At 35.8% G+C, this 14,820-nt stretch overlaps 1 protein-coding gene across 2 annotated transcripts in view; it reads left to right on the top strand.

Moving 5' to 3' along the window:
* The window catches only part of LOC148945616 (uncharacterized), a 111,830-nt gene that overhangs the window by 29,319 nt on the left and 67,691 nt on the right, over window positions 1-14,820 (top strand). Inside the window, exon 1 of one of the 2 annotated variants that reach the window (XM_089099294.1) lies at window positions 3,930-4,061. The exons of the other annotated variant lie outside the window; for it this stretch is intronic. The gene's annotated coding sequence lies outside the window, so the exon portion shown is untranslated. Of the gene's footprint in view, window positions 1-3,929; window positions 4,062-14,820 lie in introns of those variants that run through there. 2 annotated transcript variants of the gene reach the window in all.

Here is a 14,820-nt window from a genome sequence, read left to right as displayed (position 1 = left end):
CTCGCTCTTCGTGCAAAAGTTTTTTTAGTACTTTAAGAAAGTTTATTTTTCTTTTTAAACTGCTCTTGTGTTTCAGGAGTTGTTATGAAAGAATTGTGACAAAAAGTCGAAATTTACTGTAAATAGTGAGGTATTGAGGTGGGGGTATCTCCCCTCATATACAGAATAACTTTTTTTTATTTTTAGTTTTAATGTTGCTCCTTACTCTCAGTTGAAAAAACTTGTTTTATTAAAATTTAATTTCTGATTTTTTTTTCAAATAATACGAGGAAATATGTCTTCCCCCCTCAGTTGAAAATTAACCCCAAGTAAAATTCCTCCTTGGAAAGTTCTTCCCGCGTAAAATCCCCCCTCACCAGACAATTCCATCCTCACTGAAAATTAGCCAGGAAAATTTCCTGCGGATGATTCCACCTGAAAAATTCTTCTTAACCTACTTTTACTTGAAAAAGACTCGCTTTTTATTTGATTTCCTATCGGTTTTCAGTTTGTGCGGAAATCCCCCTCCGTGTATATTCTCCTAGAATCCCCCCTCCAACGGAAAGTTTGTACCGCGGAAAATTTTTCCATGTAGAATTTTCGGAAAAATTCCCCCATTTCGGAAAAATTCCCCAGACAATTCTAACCCTGTTGAAAATATCCCACGGACAATTCTACCGGAATATCTGCACGTCTGAAATTTGGACGCCAGAGAAGAAGTAAGACAAATAGAAAGAATTTCGTAAAAGAATTCTGGCTAATTCCCCCGTTTGAAGTTTCCGCTGGAAATTTCCCCACCCACAGAAAATTTTCTCTGTGGAAAATTCCTGTCACGCAGAAATTATTCCCCCCGAAAAACGTCTGTATACTTCCAAATAAAAAATAGTACATGTAAACAATGGGCGAACTTCATAAATTGAAGTCCTTTCCCCAGGGCCTTGGGGATCACGTTATCCCTAGAGGCATAGTTATTGAACCTTTTAACTATGCTGAGCAAAATGGCTATATCAAAATTTTGATCGGATCACTTTGGGGAAAAGAGGGGTGGGAGGGTTATAGTAGTCCTTCAATCTTTTTTGTCGCTTAAAAAGGGCACTAGAACTTTTAATTTCCTTTTGAATGAGCTCGCTTTCAATCTTCTAGGGCCGTTGGTTCGATAGGATCACCCCCGGAGAAAAAAAAACATGCATCCGTGACCCTTCATGTGACAAAACAAAAACAATACACAATTCTACATTTTCAAAGATAGAAGCTTGAAACTTCTACTTTAGGGTTCTCGGATACGCTTAATCTGATGTTGCGATTTTCAATAGGATTTCTTGATTTTTTGGGGGTGTTTTCCCCCTTTTTTGAACATCTGCAAAGTTTCTCATGCTCGTAGCTATTGAGAGGCAATGTTAAACTTAACGAATTTTGTGTATTTGAATCGACAAAAGAAGCCAATTCTTTTGATGTATCTATTGTTATGAAAATTCCGTTTTTTAGAGTTTCGCTTACTATTGGGCGGACTCGGTCCTTACTTACAGTTTGTTACCACGAACTGTATAAAAAGAAAATTATTGACTTTGGCAGTTACCGCACCCTGACCTTGTGGATTCGTATAGATATGACATAACTGTTCGTCTTCCTCGTAGCCTATATACATTAAATATAAAAAAATAACTTTTTTCAAAATAAAAGTGACTTTAAAGCCTAAATCAAGTCTAAATTGTCGTATGACTTAGGGAGCTTTCAAATTCCTTGCCCCAACTCCAATCTTTACGCTGGCGTTTTATTTTCTATTTACTGGAAGCCAAACCTCTATGACCAAAACCTCTAATAACTGGTTAAGGAGTGAGGGGCTTTGGGGAGCAATACTTTACTGATACATAGACTAACCTCCTTTGAGCGTTCTCTTTAACATCTCTCAAAGGTACTTTTTCTGGGTCTAAAAAAATCAGAGGGTGGTTGTGCATTGTTTTTCCCTCTATAGATTTATTAGATTTACGTTTTTCAGTTCTCGCTTCCATGAAGAAAAAAAATCTACTAAAATTCCACATTGTTGGTTTTTGCTTTACAATATTATTACATTATTCAGTATCCGTTCTACAGGAATCCAAAGTATTCCAGGGTTTCGTCTATAGTTTTGTTGTAAGACTTTGGGAATCTAGTGCATATTTGGCAGCTCGGTTAAGGTGTTTTGAAGTTCAAGGGAAAGTGAAAGTGAACACTGATTGTTCGAATCTGTTATGTGGAAAATTACACAACCCTACATGCCATAAAGAATAAGTTAAAAATCGGGAAATCAATTTTTAATTACAATACCTCTATATGTAGTTATGGAGCATTGGATTGTAGATGCCACCATTAAAAAGAAACGGTGGGGAAAAATCAGCAAAAATAAGCTAAAAAAGTGTGCCACGAACCTGCTTAAGAAAGTGTAGCTTTCCTTTGGAGGTGTGGTTGTCACTGGGAATCAATAGATCGTTAATGTTTGAGATCAACTACAGACGAGAAACGTTGCCAAATGTAACCAATTAGTTTTGCTTTTTTAAAACAATCTCGAAATAGAAAATTCTACAGTTCGAGTATGGATAGACCTATGCTGGGTCAAGCCAGCAGTGTTGTAATTTCGTCGAAACTCCGAGGTGGGCAAAGTTGGATATGATTTTCCCAAGTCAACTGAATGACAGTGAAAAATGAAAAATGAGCCATATAGTACCATAAAGGCGACTCAAGGAAACTGAACTGTTTCTGTGGATGCTTAAAATATGTAGACCTATCTTAGCTTTGACAAGATGCTAAATTTTAGCTGGGTACTTGTATGATATATTAACCCCATCAAGTAGGCTACCTATGATAAGAAAAAGATTTTTACTTCAGAATACGCAGAATAATCATAGTTAACACATTTTACATGCAGCTTCGCTATACTTGACCCCCCAACCCCCCTAATGTGCAAATATATAGCAAACATTCTATATTTGCAATGCATTCTTTGCCAGTAACTTGTTTTTCCAGTTCTTGTTTGGTCACAGTTAATTCAATTTACAGGCACACAGGTTGAACAAGTGAGACGCATTCGAACTTCGGAGAAAAGATATGAAATACATAATTTGGGCTGTATATTTGCACATCAGGGGGGTTGGGGTAGAGCGGGGCCGTTGTTTCAGGGGGGGGGCAGTTGCTCCCCTCAATAATTCGGAGAAAATAACTATTGTATATTCCATGTTCCTTGACTATCCGAATATGGACCCCTCTTGCCCCCCCCCCCCCAACAAAATGTTGGAGCTACTCTCCTGGGGTAGAGTATAGTGGGGCTGCATGCAAAATGTGTGGCCAGGGGTAAAACAACAATTTTGGTACTTTAAAGCTTATTCAGTATACACCTACGCGCATGTGCTTTATTTCACATATATATTTAGATAAGAAAGTTTTATTTGAATCTGTGTCAAAAAACAAAAAGTTGACATGAATAAAAATTGCACTCACTTGTATCAAAGATCAAATTTGTCCATGTCACGTTCAAACCTTGTTTCTGGATTTGAATAATCTTCAGTCAGTACAAACAATACAAACTTTTAATACATCATAATTAGCGCGTGAAAATAATGTCATTAGTAAAACAGGGATTTGTCAGAAAAATTAATTTTACTTTCATAAAATCTTTGCAAGGGCTATACACTATGTTTCAAAGGTGTATACAGCCTTATACCTCCGAGAACACCTCCGTCTCTGCTTTATTTGCCTCATATGCTGCTTAGTGTCCCTCCGAGACTAACGTAAATCCTGTGCCCATGTTTCCAGTCCCATCCCCTCGCATCAATAACGTTGATGTACGTGAGGCGACGTTTTTCGTGCAATCCCTTATTTGACTCTGTGAACAATGTTTAAAGGCGATGAGATAACAGCTGGATAAGTTTTCGCCGGCTAATTATGATTTGACTGTACCGCTATACCTCAGCCTTTCGCTCGTCTCAACTTTACATCTCATCTAATCTTCAGTCAGTTAAAGAACGCTACTGCGTCGAGTGAGAATACTCAAAAGATTTAGGGCTCATAAAGGATATGACAATAAGAGTTGTTCATTTAAGCTGAATAAGGTAAGCCCCTTCGACCAGCTTTGTAATTTTATTATGGTAAGACTCGCCGCTGCGATAACTACGATGTTATCAGTGTTTCCATTCTAGGGATTTTCCCCCTATAATGGGGATTTTTGAGGTCTTTTAGGGGCAAACTTTTTTGTTTAGGGATTTTAACAAGTCTTCTGGATTTTTTAATGAATTTCTAGGGTTTCGGCCCTAGAAGATCCTCTAACAACCCAAAAAAGAAAATGGACGGAAATAATTTTTTAGCCTTTTTTCCAGAAAGGTGATAGTCTGAACGCGCCGTAAAGTGAGTTAAGGATCTTTTGCACAGTCAATTCGGAGGTTCCTTATGTTTGAATGATTGCCTCTGATGAATGGTGCGTTCTAGAAGACGACGATAACAACTAAATTGGCTTAGAAGTCAAAAGAAGAGGGGTCCTTAATTCTTTCAACACTACTAATAATTTGAAGGAAACCTGGTATAGGTGCAAATTATGGACCCCTGCAGTCAAAGGTGCAGAGGTACTGTTTAATTAAACCAGGATATACAGTAAGAAAATATTTGTTTATATTCTGCTTCTACTGGACTGTCCTCTGCACCTCTAGAGCACATTAGACTGAATAACGTACAGTGATAAATGAGAAGTTTTTGTCAGATATCCCTTTTCTGCACCTTCACCGGAAACTTGGTTAGTTATCCAGATAATAGCAATTTGTGTGATATTTTCATTAAAACTTCTCTGCCTTTTTCTGTTTCCACAGCGTCCCTGCCTCATTCTGATTCTTGATATTTGAACTGCAATCAAAAGCTGCTGCTACCCTTTAGCTGCTACCCTTTAGTGACACCAAAAATTGAATAGATTTGGGATACAAGGTGATCTGTCACTTTTACTGACATTTCACACATTTTGTTCTTTTAATGGTATCATGACTTTCTTGTCAATAAGGAATGTTTTCATTTACAAGATGGTTATTTTAAGGTGATTGAACGCCAGTTGATATTCATTGATATCCCCTTGTCTGCTGTGCTATATATCTGTAAAGTTGTCATGAAATTAGGTTACATTACTTTGATTAAAAAAATGAACTTGATAAATGACAAAATGGAACAACTACTATATATAAAAATCTATCAAAATTGTCAGGCTCTTTTGTTTCTTAGTCACAAGAGGCAAAACGCTTTTCCTTGAATTTCAAAAGTTCTACCAAGTTGACATGCATAAGATTCTGGAGTCTGGGTAGACACGATTGCTTTCAGTCGCTGCTGTGGGAAGAATTTTGGAACAATTGAATGCTCTTAGTGCCTACTGCAAACTTCTACTAGTTGATGATCCAATAGATCTCAATGAGCTTGTATACACAAATCTGAACCCAGTCATGAACATGTCTGAATTTGTTTCCTTTGCATTGGAATTTCTTCTGAATTCAATGTAGCTTTTCAAGTTGACAATCCACCGTTTTATCGCCTAAAACTAGAGACTGAATGTCTTTTCAAGGAATTGTCTTTGAGCTTTATAAAGTAGGACTATGTGAAGTCAACAAATACATTTCAACTTAATGAGAATGGCCCAAGTTTTTACCTTCCCCTCGAAAGTATTATCTGGATCCAAATGGGCAGAACTCCCTCTTGGGGCTAAAATCAGATCCTGGTGCGTCCCAAGACGCAGTTGAAAAGATCCTCAGAGCCGCACAATCTTCTTACATCGAAGCTGTGCAGGAGATTCAAACTGAATTTCGTTTCGATTTTGACATTTACAAATATGCAGAGAGGGTTGACCCTGTATGAGCTCAGTCACCATAGCCTGGGTTCTCTCCAACCCTTCATTCGAAATTAGGGGAAATTATCATGGGATGGAAACAAAATCTAACACGAGTGGGTGAAGCAAAGTCTTATTAATGTTGAAAATATTGAATATTATTGATGCGGTTATCTACTGGGGTTTGTTTGTTTTTTTTCGAAGAAAAACTCTTCCGGAACCGAGCTATACGAAAATCTAAAATTGGCAGTAATATTTGTGCTTTCTTTTCCATTCTCCAACGTTGTCGTCGAAAGGTTTTTCAATGCAGTAAAAATCATAAAGACCGATAGACGGAACAAGATTATTACGGAAACATTACGTGGGATTCTTAAGACAAAACATAGTATGAAGCGGGCCCAATAAAGTACCCCAGGGATTTTTGGAGATATTTTACTGGTCAACATGAAAATAGTCAAGGCTTCAGCTCCCATCAGAAAAAAGGAAGAAGGTATTGAATCTGATTCTTACTAAAAGCTGATTTTTCTTGATTTTTTATTGTCAATATAACTGTATTCTGAGGCAATTGATGCATTTTTCACATCGATGTGTCAAGCAGTGTGGCCTTATAACCCAAATTACCAAAAATAACCGTTTAAAATAAATATTTATTTATATTCACTACCATATCTACTGAGCTGCTGACGCAACAAATTAAGCCGTCTGATTGGTCATGCGTAGCAGAAAAGGAATTGAATCTATTTCTGTTACTTAATCTATTTCGTCTTACTACACGCTACTACACGAATGTGAACAATTCCTAAGTATTTTTTTATATTTTACCTTTTCTATATTACTTAAAGCACATTTTATGCAACTTTCTATCCTTTAGTTTCATATTTTCAGTCACCTTTTGACAGATCCGTCGACATATAATTTTTTTTTTCATATTTTTTTTTTAACTTAATCACGAATCGATATAAAAACAAGTCAAAACATATTTAAACAAAAATAATGCTTTAAAAACCGACTGATTGGATATCGTTCATGCCAATCCATCGCACCAATTCAAATAAAACTAGGGTGTTGCAAAAATACTAATAGAGACGAAAAAAAAGGCAGAGAAAAACAAATAAACGAAATATATTTATATGGTCCAGATTCTAAAATCTGGCACCAAAATCTATTAACAACACCGAACTTAACTAATAAATAAATAAAAAGTATTGTTTTGAACCTCAAAAGAAGATATTTGGGTAGAAGTAAAAAGTCTTTGATTGTAAAATAAGTCGTCTTTTACAAATGCTATCAAAAGTCAGCATTACGAGGCTTTCCTAAAGACTTGGAAAGAAGTCAGAAAATGGGGAAACCTATAGGGATTTCGGTATTGAAAATCGGGATTTCTAGGGATATTCCACTAGCGTTTTAGGGATTTCAAAACATTTGAAGTGGGAAACACTGGATGTTATGCTTGGCTGTCAGCGTCTGCACTGGGTTAGTGGGTAACACAGTTCAAACTCATTGAGGAGTCAGAAATGGCCTTCTTGGTGTACCTCCACTATCAGAGCTGGGCATTTATCCCCCTCTTAGCAACCTTTAAAGGAAAAAACCTAAATAAGGGGAAAATTGAAGCATTTTGTAAAGATATTAAATAAAAAAAAGCAAGTTTTTTTAACTGAAAGTAAGAAGCAATATTAAAACTTAAAACGAACAGAAAGCATTCCGTATATGACAGGGGTTGTCCCCTCCTCAACGCCTCGCTCTTTACGCTAAAGTTTTTTGTTGTTTAAAAAAATAAAGTTGTAAGACAGAGCCAAACTTTAGCGTAAAGAGCGAGGCGTTGAGGAGGGGACAGCCCCTTTCATATACGGGATAACTTCTGTTCGTTTTAAGTTTTAATGTCGCTCCTTACTTTCAGTTAAAAAAACTTATTTTTTTTAATTTAATTTCTGGATGTTTTTGAATTAATGCAGCTTTGATTTTGGCTCACCGTATATGAATAATTAAAACGAAATTCCATAGGCCTATTATTTTTTTTTTTTTTTGGCTAAATGGCTTTCTCGAAATTTTGTTCTGACCTAACTTACGAATTAACTTACGTAACGAGTTTCTATATTCGTATGTTTTTATTGGCTATATTAGGGAGTTCACCCCCTAGTCAATACCTCGCTCTTTACGCTAAAGTTCGAATTTTGTTCGAATCACAAAACCCTGAATCACAAAGGCCGGTTAATTAGAAAAGATAGCTCTTTTGAAAGTACTAAAAAACTTTAGCGTAAAGAGCGAGATATTGACTAAGGAGCAAATCCCCTCATATACGTAATCATTTCTGTTCGTTTTAAGTTTTAATGTTACTTTCAGTTGAAAAAAACTTGTTTTTTTTATTTAATTTCTGATCGTTTTTTAAATAATGCTGGGAAATCCGGCACCCCCTCATAGGAATGTCCCTTCCCCCCAGGACACATCCTCCATGGAAAGATTCTCCCTCATAACCCCTACTCCAACCCCCCTTCCCCACCAGAAAAAAATTCCCCCTGAAAACGCCTGTATACTTCCCAATAACCAAAACTATATATAAAGAATGGGCAAAGCTTATAACTTGCAGCCCTTCCCCCAGGAACTCTGGGGGATTAAGTCATCCTCAAAGACATATTAATTAGATTTTCGACTATGCTCAAGAAAATGGCTATCTCGAAATTTTGATTGGGTGACTTCAGGGAAAAAATGAGCGTGGGAGGGGGCCAAGTTGCCCTCCAATTCCTTTGGTCACTTAAAAAGGGCACTAGGAATTTTAATTTCCGTTCGAATTAGCCCTTTCACTATATTAAAGTACTACTGGATTGATCTTGTCACCCCTGGTAAAAAAAAAAAAAAAACAAAAACAAACAAACACGCATCCGTGATCCTTCTTCTGGCAAAAAATACTAGATTCCTCATTTTTGCAGATAAGAGCTTGAAACTTCTATACTAGGGTTCTTGGATACGCTGAATCTGATGGTGTGATTTTCGTTAAAGTTTTATTACTTTTAGTGGTTATTTCCCCTTTTTTTATAAATAAGGAAAATTTTCTCTCGCACGTACATTTGGACAGGTAAACCTAAACGTTCATGTAACTAACATATTTGAAATCAGTATAAAAATCTGATTCCTTTAATGTGTCTATAGATATCAATATTTCGACTTTTAGAGTTTCGGTAGCTATTGAGCCGAGTCGCTCCTTACTTACAGTTCGTTACCACAAACTGTTTGATGAAAATTTTTGGGCAACATCATCCTCAATCTGCATTTTTTAGGATTCAGACTCCTTTAAAAATTTATGCGGATCTTGTGTGCTATAAGAAGCTTTTGAATAGCCGTTCCTTCTTAAAAGTTTTCTGATTGAGACAATCAGTAAGAGCATCAGCGCCTAAACGCCTATTATGATTGATTTGGAAATTTTCGCACAAGGGGGCCAAGGCATAAAATTAGGGCCATAACAATTTATTAACGATTAATAATTAATTAAGGACTATAACAGTTTGTTCAAAAGGAGGACAAATTTAAAGGAAAGCACCAATGAAGCAATTCCATTATACTTTACCCCCTCCTCTAATGTGCAGATATATAACCAAAATGATACTTGTGTCTTAGAGCCACCACACTCAAGTTCTGTCGAGAAGTGAAGTTTGGTTAATGCTAATGAAATATAACAAAATATAATGAAAATATAAAACTTTATCAACAAAATTATGGGTACTTTTCAATTAGCTGGTACCCACGCGAGAAGTCAAGTTTGGTTAATGCTAATGAAATAAAATAGGATGAAAATATAATAGTTTAGAAACAAATTGGGGCAATGTATTTGCACATTTGGGGGGTTGGGAGATAAAGCATAGCATATATTAAATACATAACATAACCTAACCTAGGTACCTTTTCCCCCCCCTCCTAAACCCCCCAAAAACAACAGTTTAAATATTGTAAGCGCAATGACAAACCACGTTTTGCGATCCAATTCTCTATTGACAGATACGGTACCAGTGCATTAAACGTACTCTTTTATATACTGTGTGTGGAATGTCAAACTGGAGATGCTACAGATACCGGGACAGATACCCACCAGACTGGTTATTTCAAGAGACCGCTATTTAGAATTGGAATGAAAGAGTAGTTTTCATTGCGTTTACGATATTTAAACTGTTTTTTTTAAGGTTTAGGGGGGGGGGGGGGACCTAGGTTAGGTTAGGTTATGTTTTTAATATACGCTATTCTTTACCCCCCACCCCCCTAATATGAAAATATATAGCCCAAAGTTGTTTCTAAACTATTTTATATTCATTATATTTTATTTAATTAGCATTAACCAAACTTGACTTTTTAGAAGTGACCATCTAATGCACCAGTACCAAATTAAGTCCTAGAATCATGACTTCAATGAAGTTCAACTTGAACTGAAGAAAAACAACATGAAAAAAGGCAATTCATATAGGTAAAAACAAATCAAGAGCATGTTTTTTTTTTTTTTTTTTTTTTTTTTTTTTTTTTTTTGCAGGTAATCTAAAAGTTCTTTTTAATAGAGTTTACCAAAAATACCTTTTAGGTCTTAATCATTTTTATATGTGCTTTGCTGAGGACAACTATTGGATAAAGAGCCGAAATGTTCATCTAGGGATAAAGATTTCCCCGTTTCAGATTCATTTCACATGGTTTTACCGGTTGCTGTCTTTAAAATGTAAAAAGACCCCCCTCCCCATCCAAACAAACGCAAAAAATATACTTTCTGAAATAGAAACTCCAGGGTTATCATTAGCAAAAAACGATTTAAAAAGAGGTTTTTCCATGGATTAAATATCCTCCAGCCCCTTCGATCAGAATCAATTTGTTTGTAAATGAAGGAGACACAATCGCTTTATCCCATGAGATGGTGCCAATGCACTCATATTAGATAACTCAGAAAACAGGCGTAGGCTATTTATTATGACAATAATGAAGTTCAAAGCCTGTTTGTCCTTCATATTAAGAGTAGTTTACACAATGCTTAAAATGATACGTAATAAATGCTTTTAAGACGTAATACACTTTAACTTCAATCAAAATTTCAATGCGCACACCGTAAAAATTCTACGCACTATTTTTTTCTTGTTTTTAGGTATATAAACTAATAACTTTTTTAGATTTTTAAATTAAAGAACCGGGTACTTGTGTAGGAAGCAGTAAGTGCGCGAGAAGTGAAATTTCTTTAATGCTAATGAAATAAAACAAACTAGGATAAAAATATAATAGTTCAGAAACCAAAAAGTTTAAATATAGTTCCCTGAGTGAGAAACCCTTTGTTTATACATCACTAGTCAGCGGAAACCTGTTTATCAATAGCATGTTTGACATTTCGATGCTGTGTTTTATTGCGTGCTTTCCAGATTCTAGACAAGTACCGAGAAATGTTTTTGAAAACAGAAGTTTTTCAAAAACGAGCAGAAATGAAATCATGAAATAATTAAAATGTAAAAACGGACAAAAATTTCAACGAATAATCGAGACTCAATACAAACAGAAATCGGTACTTACGTGTTATAGCGACCACACTTTGTTTTTGATATGTAATGAAACCTGTTTTCTGTGTCCATTCGGAAATAATCAGCTTAGCCTGAGCGAGAGAAACTACTTTGCAGGTATATTTTAATTAAATATTTAACATATAGAGGTCGTTGGGTTAGGTATGTAATATAAAGCGTTCTGTGTGGCCTGTTTTCCATAATTTTATGTTGTTTTCTCCATAATTTTGTTGCTAAAGAGTTATATGAACATAATGATAACAGATACCGCTATAGATTAACAAATAAGTCGTAAAGCAAACAGAAATCAAAATCAATGATCTAATCAAACTGAAAACGCCAGAAATTACCATAAACTGGAGTAGGTCCACTACCCGCTTAACTTTCTGAAGGCGATAGCGTCTATAACACATACAGCCAAAATTAGTTTCAATTTTGGTTTTCTGCGCAGGACTCTTTCCACCTAGCCAAGAAGCTTAAAAAAAGTCACTTTCAAGCTAAATAGGGGGATGAAATTCCTTCATCCCTCTTAATCTTTTAGTCTGGAATGATCAAAGACATTTAAAATCTAGTAACTACGATGAACGAAAGTACCATGAGTCCTATTTTTCGAAGATGAGTTGGGTAGAGTTTGCGAGGGCCGGCGAAATAAATGGCGATACCAACACAGCAAGCAAGACGTCAGCTGGACGGATAAAGATAAAATTTGAAGGACAGAAGAGTTTCTAGGTTCTGTACATTGTTAAACAATCTGACGCGTTCACTTTTTCGGAGGTGTTCGATTCGGAAAGCATCGACATTCACCACCTGGATCTGGGTCATGAGCCACGTCTCTAACGAGCTTGAAGCTTCTAACGAGCATTAAGCTTTAGGAAGCCTATGCGGCTAAAATACGCAACAAGCTACGTCTCTAAGGCAGAAGAAGTTGGCGCTATGTACTATTTAAATAACAAAAATGTCCCTGAATAATAGTTAAGGGTATTTTTTTTTTGTTCTTTTTTAACAAAAAAAAAGTTTCCATAAAATTTCTGAGAAATACAAAAGAAAAATGTGGCATAAATTTCATAGTCGAAGCTTTACACAAGCAACAATGAGACATATTTCCCCCTGTTACTCAGAGATCTTCTCTTTATCTTTCTTTTTTCCATTCAAGTTCCTAGTTTTTCCTCTATAAATACAAAAAAAAGAAATTTTTCCTTGAAACAAAAACAAAAATTAAGAATTAAAGACGCAAAATCACCTTCAAATAAAATCTTATTGGCCAATAAGTAATGCTTTGGTGGTAGCTTCTAGCATCCACTGGCTCTTTTTCCACCAAGGTTGCAACGCCAGCTGCAATCTAGTAAAGAACGAAACACGGCCAGAAGTATCCAAATATTAAAAAACAAGTTAAAAAAACTGGCTAGCGAGAAAAAATTTGTGGGGGCAGTACATTTTAATTAGTAATTTACTTACTCAGTAATTCACATAATGTCCATTTCTTTCATACCTTACTATCCAGAAAAGTAATTGTTTGACTGTAAGAAACATTTTACAACTAATTAGTGACCTAGAAAAGGTATTTTGAATAGTGTTGAATAGTTTATGAGAGTTTGATTGTGTTGAAAAAAAATCGGCACTTGTCTATTATATAAAACACACTCAAGAAGTGAAGTCTGGGGAAAATAAAATATGATGAAAATAGAATACTTTATTATCAAAATTGTGAAGGTCATTTGTGAATTATTAAATTGGGAGTTTCAGCGTCGGCTGACCGTATCAAAGACAAAGAAAAGTTCATTATTAACACGATTCTTGACTTAGTTCATTTTAGTTCATTATTAACGCGATTCATGAGGACACCGGTTGGTTTGCTTTGACTAGTGATAGAATATAGAATATGTTTAAGAATCATTTCAGATTGTTGGAAGGGCTACAACACAACAGAGCTGGAACAAGTAGGTTTCACTCACTTGAAAGTAAACCACAAAAATAATTTTGTCGACCCAGAAACCGGCGCCTCTACGCAAAAAGTAGAGAGAATGTGGAGTTCCACAAAGTGGAGCAACAAACGGCACCAAGGTACATCCCACCATCATTTACATTCATACTTAGTAGAGTATATGTGGCGGGCGGCAGTAAAGACAGAAGGCCGAGTTCATTGTAACGCGAGTAGTAAGTACCCTACCATTTTGCGCAGACGTATAGCCAAACAGGTTCTTCTAGTAGGTAAACAGGTCATCACACTCTTTCAAAGAGAAACGAGTACGCAATACCGGTCCTCGTGTGTTATTGATTTTTTGGACAACTGCCTTTAGTCAAGACTAGTTTGTTAAAAAATGTGTCGTTGCTAAAGCTAACTCTCATTGGAAAAAAGGGGTATAAAGCTTTTTGTTTTTGATAAGAATTGCACAATGAATGTATCGTTTGACGTGGGCATTTTTTTATGAGCCAATCAGAGGTTGTTCAATATACGATAACTTGATTTGTGGCTGGGATTTGAATAAAAGAAATGGTTATGTTATTTGCTTGCGTGTATAGGAATTCCCATGTTATTTGCTTGCAGGTATAGATATTCCCTTGTTATTTGCTTGCATGTATAGGAATTCCCATGTTATTTGCTTGCTTGTATAGGAATTCCCATTTTCTTTGCTTTCTTGTTTATTAATTCAGTTGTTATTTGAGTGATTGTATAGGAAATCACATGTTATTTGCTTGGATGTATAGTAATTCCCTTGTTATTTGCTTTCTTGTATAGGAATTCCCATGTTATTTGCTTGCATGTATAGGAATTCCCATGTTATTTGCTTGCGTGTATAGGAATTCCTATGTTATTTGCTTGCGTGTATAGGAATCCCCATGTTATTTGCTTGCATGTATATTAATTAACATGTTATTTTAATTCTTGTATATCAATTACAATGTTATATTATTTCAAGTATAGTAATTCCCTTGTTATTTGCTTGCCTGTATAGGAATTCACATGTTATGTGCTTGCTTGTATAGGAATTACCATGTTATTTGCTTGCATGTATAGGAATTACTATGTTATTTGCTTGCGTGTATAGGAATTCCCATGTTATTTGCAAGCTTGTATAGGAATTCCCATGTTATTTGCTTGCGTGTATAGGAATTCCCAAGTTATTTGCTTGCATGTATAGGAATTCCCTTGTTATTTGCTTGCATGTATAGGAATTCCCATGTTATTTGCTTGCTTGTATAGGAATTCCCATTTTATTTGCTGGCTTTTTTATGAATTCCCATGTTATTTGCTTGCGTTTATAGGAATTCCCATGCTATTTTAAGGGCTTATGTCCCCCCCCCCCATGCTAGTTTAAGAGTTTATGCCCCCTGCCTATGCTATTCCAGGAGCTTATGTTCCTTCCTATGCTATTATAAGGTGCTTTTCCGTGTGGTTTTTCTTTACTTGGTACCCATTAAAAACAAAATTTTTGTGTTAAATAAGTAGTTCTTATATCTTTTAAAAGAGCTTTACGGGGTTTGAGACTCTCTGTTGCCTGATTCCGT

This window comes from Artemia sp. Qi Xiang Cuo, chromosome 13 (genome assembly GCF_049724085.1).
Source record: "Artemia sp. Qi Xiang Cuo chromosome 13, ASM4972408v1, whole genome shotgun sequence".
NCBI classification, from domain to species: Eukaryota; Metazoa; Arthropoda; class Branchiopoda; order Anostraca; family Artemiidae; genus Artemia; species Artemia sp. Qi Xiang Cuo.
Note: the sequence above shows the minus strand (reverse complement) of the source record. Positions and strands in the feature narration are given on the sequence as shown.